The sequence below is a fragment of the Botryllus schlosseri genome, chromosome 11 (assembly GCF_051294905.1).
Source record: "Botryllus schlosseri isolate E-star chromosome 11, Bs_hap1, whole genome shotgun sequence".
Classification (NCBI taxonomy): domain Eukaryota; kingdom Metazoa; phylum Chordata; class Ascidiacea; order Stolidobranchia; family Styelidae; genus Botryllus; species Botryllus schlosseri.
This window is the reverse complement of record NC_137246.1, coordinates 4,694,022-4,701,318: the sequence shown is the minus strand read 5'-3', so window position 1 is coordinate 4,701,318 and position 7,297 is coordinate 4,694,022. Positions and strand designations below refer to the sequence as shown.

Below are 7,297 nucleotides of genomic sequence, written 5' to 3'. Positions count from 1 at the left end.
CGGCTTACGACAGAAGTTTATTGCAGCAAAAGAGAACCCAACACCGCGACCAACCGTTATATAAAGTAATTATGTGATGACACCAATCAATCGCAATCAGCGGAGAATCAATTAACAGGAGCCAACATTCGGCTCCGTTTAAACACAACACTAAACAATATTGGCGCAACGTTTTCTCCTTCATTTGTCTATGACATAATCTTTATGCCAGATGCCAGACAAGAGGCTTTCTGACTCTCAGAGACCGACGAGGTCGTATTGGTGGACTCTCCGATGGGAAGTCAGGTAGACGTTGTTGCAAGTCTGGTTCGGAGACAGGATCTACCGGATATTGCTGTTTGTCGGGAGTAGATGCTTCCAAGCGCCCTTCGCCGGAGATCGACGCATTGTCGAGAATCTCGGGCTCATGCTCGATAGATTCGCAATCCGAATCAGAGTAATTCAAAGTTCAATCTATTGGTCCAATTTCGTTTGGTACCAAGAAAACGTCATTTTGATGCACGTGATAAGTCCCATACGAAAGTCGTTTGCCTCCAAATCGAGATATGTTCCACCACTCGCCTTCGGTTGACTCCACCAAATATCGGTCCCGGCTTCGGTGCTTTTTCTTATCGTTGTATAGGTAAACGATATCTCCAACGGCGACAGGAACCGATTTCCTCGTTTCTCGTTTAGGGGCCTTTGCAACTTCACTTGCCGGATGATTAGCGGTCTTACGTTGCTGTTGTTTCTTTATCAGCTCTTCATCATCGATGGGGAGAGAGGAGTTGGTGAACTGATCTCTCTGAAGCAGGATCTCCCTTGCCGAGACGCCATTTCCGCGGATACGGTTGTTGAGGTTACAAGTGGCGATTTGAAGTTGTAGAGGAGCCACTTGACCTCCATGATAGCCGGATCCCGGAAGCTTCAGTATCTCGCTGGGAGAGTTCTTGACCTGCTCTTTCGGCGACGGGATTTTTATCAACGTTCATGACCCTTCCCGTTTCCACAGCCATGCCGTAGGTAGAGAGGAGCGAGTCGTTCTTCAGTGCGGAAAACGATGTAGCTCCATCCATTCTGATGACCGAGTTCGGGCTGTTCAGTGGGTGCAGGTCTAGACACAAGATTACGAGTGTGCTACGTAGAGTCTCCGCTCTTTCGTCTGTAATGATAATAGATTTGGTAAATGAAGACACTGTTTCACGCACCACGAGAGTGCATTGTTTTTCACCCTTAAGGACATCGACAGCAAACCTTTACCAATGGCACGGGGTGGCGGACATGCTGACTGAGGGGTCAAAGCAGGCCGGAGTGATGTTTCTCAGGGAAAAACATGTGTGACAGCGTTCGTTCACTTCCGTCTCGGCGCGATGAAGATCTAGTGCGAAAAAATATCGGGAGACCACTTGCGTTAACTGGTTGATCGAAGGATGATCGAGTTTTAGATGAAGCGCCATCAGAGAACTCCCGCCAAGTACCTTTCTCGGGATGACGATCCTCTCTTTGACTGGAGAAAGCGGTGTACGAACCTGTACGACCAATAAACCGTCATTGGAAATGGTTACTTCCCTGAGATACCTTTTCACATCTTTTGCATTCGCATCCTTTTTCGAGGGATGAGTGCCTTGTTTCAGGTGCGCATGTGTTCGTCTCAAATTGTTGCACTCCGACTGTATATTGTGCCACGGATGTCTGTTGGTGTACGGCAGTTTCACCTTGTTACGAGCGATATCGCCGACGTCGATGTGATTGACGACGGGTTATAACTTGGTTTCTTCCACATATCTGCAAATTTGACAAGACTTTTCCCTGCATTCGTAAGCGTTCCTGCTTGAAAAATCAGATAGTTGGTTAAGCGAGCCAGGTAAATGTTTCACGAAACATCGATACTGGCATGCTGTCGCTAGAAAAGAGTATACCCTGGCTGAAGTGGAGAACTCGCCGTGTCGTAGCTTCTCGACTGCTTGCACACATGACTTTCTGTCAGTTAATATACCTACGGCGTGTTTGGATTGTAGCACGTATGGCCCAAAGTGCTTCAGTGCCGCAGCTATCCACAGCGCCGCGAGTTCGCAAGGTATCCACGAATTTTGATGCCCTTCAAGCCTAGCGCCAAAGAAACCTGATAAATACTTTTTCCCGTTCCTGACCGAATACAATCAGAGCATGCCACGTCACAAGCTATGTTACGCATCACAAACTTTTAAAAACGGCACTTTCACGGAATCGAACCGACTACCTCTGACATCTGAACTATTGAAACTAAGTAACTCAGCTAACCAATATGGCACGTCCAGGAATTGAACCCGGGACCTCTCGCTCCCAAGACGAGCATCATACCACTAGACTAACGCACCAACATTATGAGACTGTATATAAGAGCATAATAAACAGACACGATCGGTAACGCAGCGACTGAAGAAAAACCGATATTTAACACCGCTTAAACCGTAGGGGACTTAGCTCAATGGTAGAGCAGCTGTCTTGCGAGCAGAAGGTCGCAGGTTCGATCCCTGCAGTCTCCACATTTTGTCCAAACACGAATTTACGATACAATTTTTTATTCTGGAATACAGGCATCAATCAATAGTCGTAACCCGACAAATATTGACACAACTGTGAACACACGAACAGCGAGATTTTTGTCTCGACAGAGAGGTCTACAGAGAGCGAGTTGTCGGCCGATTCGTAACTTCTCCTCTAATGCAAGGTGACGTTTCTCCAATTCTTCACGTGTTAGCGGGCTAGCTATCGCCGGCCGATCAAGATCCGGATGATCACATTCGAGCGAGCGTGCGAATTCAAGACCTTTGATTCTCGATACGTACTCGCATCCAGGAAACCACTTTGCATGCTCCGTCCATGCCTCGTCGTTATCTTGCCAATGTTGAAGGGAACCATTGCAATAGAAACATTTTGTTTTATCAGGTAATCCTGTATAATAGAACCCGGCCTTTGATAATTCCTCTGCACCAATTTTACCTGTCCAACCTTCGAATGTTGCTAGCCTTCGTTCATATGAAACCATGTCCGGACTCAAGGGTTTCGAGCAGGGTAGTAATTGTGACAGATGACGTCGCTCTCTGAGAGAAGGATTCGGTGGTTCAATAGCTGTTTGTTGTATTTTTTTACAGAGTAATCCATCCAACCGCAAACGCTCCCGATCGCTTAGTGGTATGTTACCGGAATATTCACCACGAACAAACTTGCAATGAGGAAAATGTTCGCAAGTAGAACTCCAGCCACGAAGCACACCGGAACAGAATACACATTGCGTTCTTTGTTTATCCCCGAGATAGAAAAAACCATGTTTAGCCAACTCACCAACGAGAAGGGGAGAAGGATACGAGGGCCATTTTTCAAATGTTCTCCGACGGTGCGATTCGCGAAGCAAGTTGGAACATTTCAACAAATTCTCATGCTCACGATCAACGATTTTAGCAAACTCAATGGGTTTCACACTTCTAAAGTCCGTAAACAGTCTTTTAAAATGTGATTCATGAATAGGTACGTTAAGTACGGCTCGACCATCTAACATAGCACAACCATTTGTATGCCAAATCCGAGTATGTTCAATACGATCAAAGGTCCAATCTTCAACGGTGCAAGCACAACTGAAACATTTCACACGACCATCTGTCAAATAAAATCCACTAGCTGCCAAATCCGACAATCTGATGGGCGAATTGAATCGACAACCAGCAAAAGTAGCGAGTCTATAGAACTCGTAGTTATATAGTCCCGAGTCAACCATAATTAAATCTAGCGAATGGAACAATATTTCAGAAAATCGTCTTTATATCTTGACAGACATTTGAAATGTGATTCATAAATAGGTACATTAGATACGCCTCGACCATCTAACATAGCGCAACCATTTGTATGCCAAATCCGAGAAAAGTAGCGAGTCTATAGAACTCGTAGGTATGTAGTCCCGATTCGACCATAATTAAGACTAGCGAATGGAGCAATATTTCAGAAACTCGTCTTATATCTTGAGCCAGGCGTAACCTTTTTTTCTATAGAGATTATCATCATTATCCAACTTGAAACTGCTAGATATGGAGCATTTCTGTCTTGGCTCTAATTCTCGTAATCTGTTCATAAGATCCGAGAATTTTACCTCTTCCGTAAACTCTCGTAACACAGTTCTGAAATTTCGCGCAAAGGTTGTACCGGATGGATAGCACCAACTGAGCTGATCATGACTAACGGCACTTATCAGAATCGTTTTTGATTTCACCGTACGTTTATGTTTCAAAACTTCCGAAGTACCATCCGCATGCAAACGAAATTTCAAGTCGCCGGAATCACCAGAGTGACATTGAGCAAACATCAACAGGTTTTTTGTATCTCTTCGAAACAATTTCAATAGGGAACACATATCATCATCAAGTAACGGCCTATCATAGAACACAAAACCAGAATCATTCGATTCGGGATCATTCTCCGTTGTACTATTTTTCACCGTAAATCCGTGACCGACAAAATATATGAAATTTCTTTTCGCGCCACTAGAAGCCATATTTTTTATCGCTGCAGTGAAGTTCTCAAGGGTAGCACTTTCTTCTTCTAGGACTTTGATGTCAGAATCATCAAATTTGAATTGTTCATGTAAAATTTCTCTAATGATTTCGATATCCTTGAGAGTTCCCTCATTCTTAACATAATTGGCAGTACCGCGATAGCATAGTGACACGATTAACGCATTCATGATGATTGAATAAACAACCTATTCTCGTATCTTATATATAGTTTATTACCGCATATTTCGCAAGCGATCCATAATACATTCTCCAATTTTACGTCGACGATAAATAACAAGATCATCTCTTACAATACGAACGACATTACGCCTAGACATTACATCGACATACATACAATCTTTCGGGAAACGAAAAGGTTCCCAATCACTACCAACGAAAAAAGTAATATCATTCCTATCAGGATAGATTCGTATCCGGAAAGGTGAAAACGAGAGCCTGTAAATTCTAAGCGGATTCGATAGCATTATTTTTTCCTCAAATTTCATGTAGATCTTTTTTCCATTCGTATGATAACGAATCACAATAAAATTATTTTCCTGCATCCACATCACGGATCAATTCCTTTACGAAGCGACGCACAATAACGTCGTTATGACGTTTGTCGTCACCGAAATAATTGAAATAACTTTCGGAACTTACTCCGCGTGCTCGTTTTACTATATACGATATCACGTGATGACCACAAGAACGCGAACGTTCGTGTTGTAGCTGCTTTATCGAGCACGTATATTTATCGGGTTCAATAAAAATTACTACCTCTTGTCGGAGAGGCGGTAATCCGAAACTATCATGAAAATGCGTACCGTCATGATCAGCGTATATACATATCCAATGACTTCCTTTCTTTCGCGCCTCATCATACTTGATTACGACGGCATAGGGTAACTCGGGCTTTTTCGGTAGACAATCGATCGGAAAAGTCCCAATGAAAATATGCTTTGTTGCGTCGCAACGACCTAACACATAGTCTATTTCGTCTTCGTTCATATTACAGACACTTTACGAGCGTTACTGATTTGTAATAACTTTTGAAATTCCATAAAACAGAGCAGGGTTGTTTCAACAGTGAGACCGGGAGCGGGGAAGGTAATGCGTAAACTGAGCGTTCCAGACCTCTGCAGATCGAAGCAGTCTTCCAAATCATCAGAACGTAAATTATATACCAAAAGGCAATAGCCATTCGCGAATTCAGTCGGAGTAATCAATCCCTTATCTTTTTCCATAGCGCTCATCCCTTCAACGAGATTATGATACGCTTCCATATAATGCTTCTTCGTAAAATCCAACTCGTAACCACCTTCCGGGATCAGGTAGCCGTTTAGCTTCAACTCGACTCGATTCATATTATTGTGTATAAAATTAAATGGATTTTTGGTAACATCTCCTTGGAACGCCTTTGTAGCAACCATCCCGATGATCAAGCGAGAGGGTAGGATTCCGCTATATAAATTACCAATATCTATTTGCGTGGTTTTAGCCGCGAAGGTTCTTGTAATAAGTTTGATATCTATAAACGGATATTTTGCGTCAGCTTTAACTATCATCGCATTTTTGATATCGTCACTAATTTGAACGCTACGTAAATGTAATTCATTTTTCGTGATGACGAAGGCCCCAGTCACGTCACCCATTAGAAAAAAGCTTTTGGGATTTAAAGTAAGTTCGAATTCGAGCGGTACGTCGTGTAGAATATAGCGATCCTGCAGGCATAATCCGTGATGAATTTTAGCTCGTATCTCGACTACTCCACCCGCTTTGTAGGCTTTACTTCTAGCGTAATACCCCGCATTCGTTGAAGCAACGGTAGCGCCTATCTCATCCATATTGCCCGCTGTATCTTTTACCCATCCCTGAGCATGGAGAGTACTGTTTTGCACATCTTGAGGAGAGAATAGGTAATGCAAGTAAGATGAATAAGCTTGAACTTTGATATCTTGCTTCAAATTCTCGTTGCCCACTTTTATTTGTAATTGAGATATCATCGAATCTAAAATATTATTCACAACCCCGACGTCTTCAACGCCTTTCTTTAATTGCAAATGAAACAGAAAATAACTCTCACTCAAATCAATAAGGTCTTCGGAACCTTCGAAGCGGAATGTGATAACGGAAGCATTATTCGATATAGGGGCTATTTTAACAGTCCTTTTCTTTTCGACGCTCGTCTGCGTAGGAGGGAGATGGAACAAATCTAAAGACGGATGAACCCCTTCAGGAGAAAGGTTATGAATCAACTCCGCCATGTATCACGGCTGAGATAAGAAATGAAATATTAGCTTGCGTAAGTCCTATTTAATCGAAAATATCTCGACGACGTCTCTTCTTTTTCTTGGGAGGTTTTCGTGGTGCCATTTTTCGCTTTCGTAGAAACGAATCAAGAGCATCCCCGGCCGCTTCTTTACCGCGTACTTTAAGACTATCACCTATATTTTGTCCATTGAGAACATCGGATGCTACCTGCGCTCTCGTATGTAGAAGACGTCTACCAAGAGATTTTGCACCTTTTGAAATGAGCGGCATAACACTTTTTCCGAAAGAGCGGAATAAGTTACCGAGTCCATGACCTCGCTGTATTCGACCTCTAAAATAGTTCAGATCACCCCCACTTTGCTGTTGATAATAGTGCTTGAATGCTTCGCGATCACAACAATAATGACTCTTCATGATGTCGTATAGCGAGTGTGAGATGTAGGGGCATACCGCCTAATTTTATAGGTTCACCTCTATCATCACGAATCATGATACGTATTTGATTTGCACTATCAGCGATC

The 7,297-nt window shown here is 43.0% G+C and overlaps 2 non-coding genes across 2 annotated transcripts; one reads left to right on the top strand and one right to left on the bottom strand.

Annotated features, from left to right (window-relative positions):
* Positions 1–2,264: 2,264 nt before the first annotated feature.
* Positions 2,265–2,336, bottom strand: Trnap-ugg (transfer RNA proline (anticodon UGG)). The gene has a single exon. It is a non-coding gene; the product is annotated as a tRNA-Pro (tRNA).
* A 96-nt stretch (positions 2,337–2,432) lies between these two features.
* On the top strand, positions 2,433–2,504 carry Trnaa-ugc (transfer RNA alanine (anticodon UGC)). The gene has a single exon. It is a non-coding gene; the product is annotated as a tRNA-Ala (tRNA).
* Positions 2,505–7,297: the final 4,793 nt, after the last annotated feature.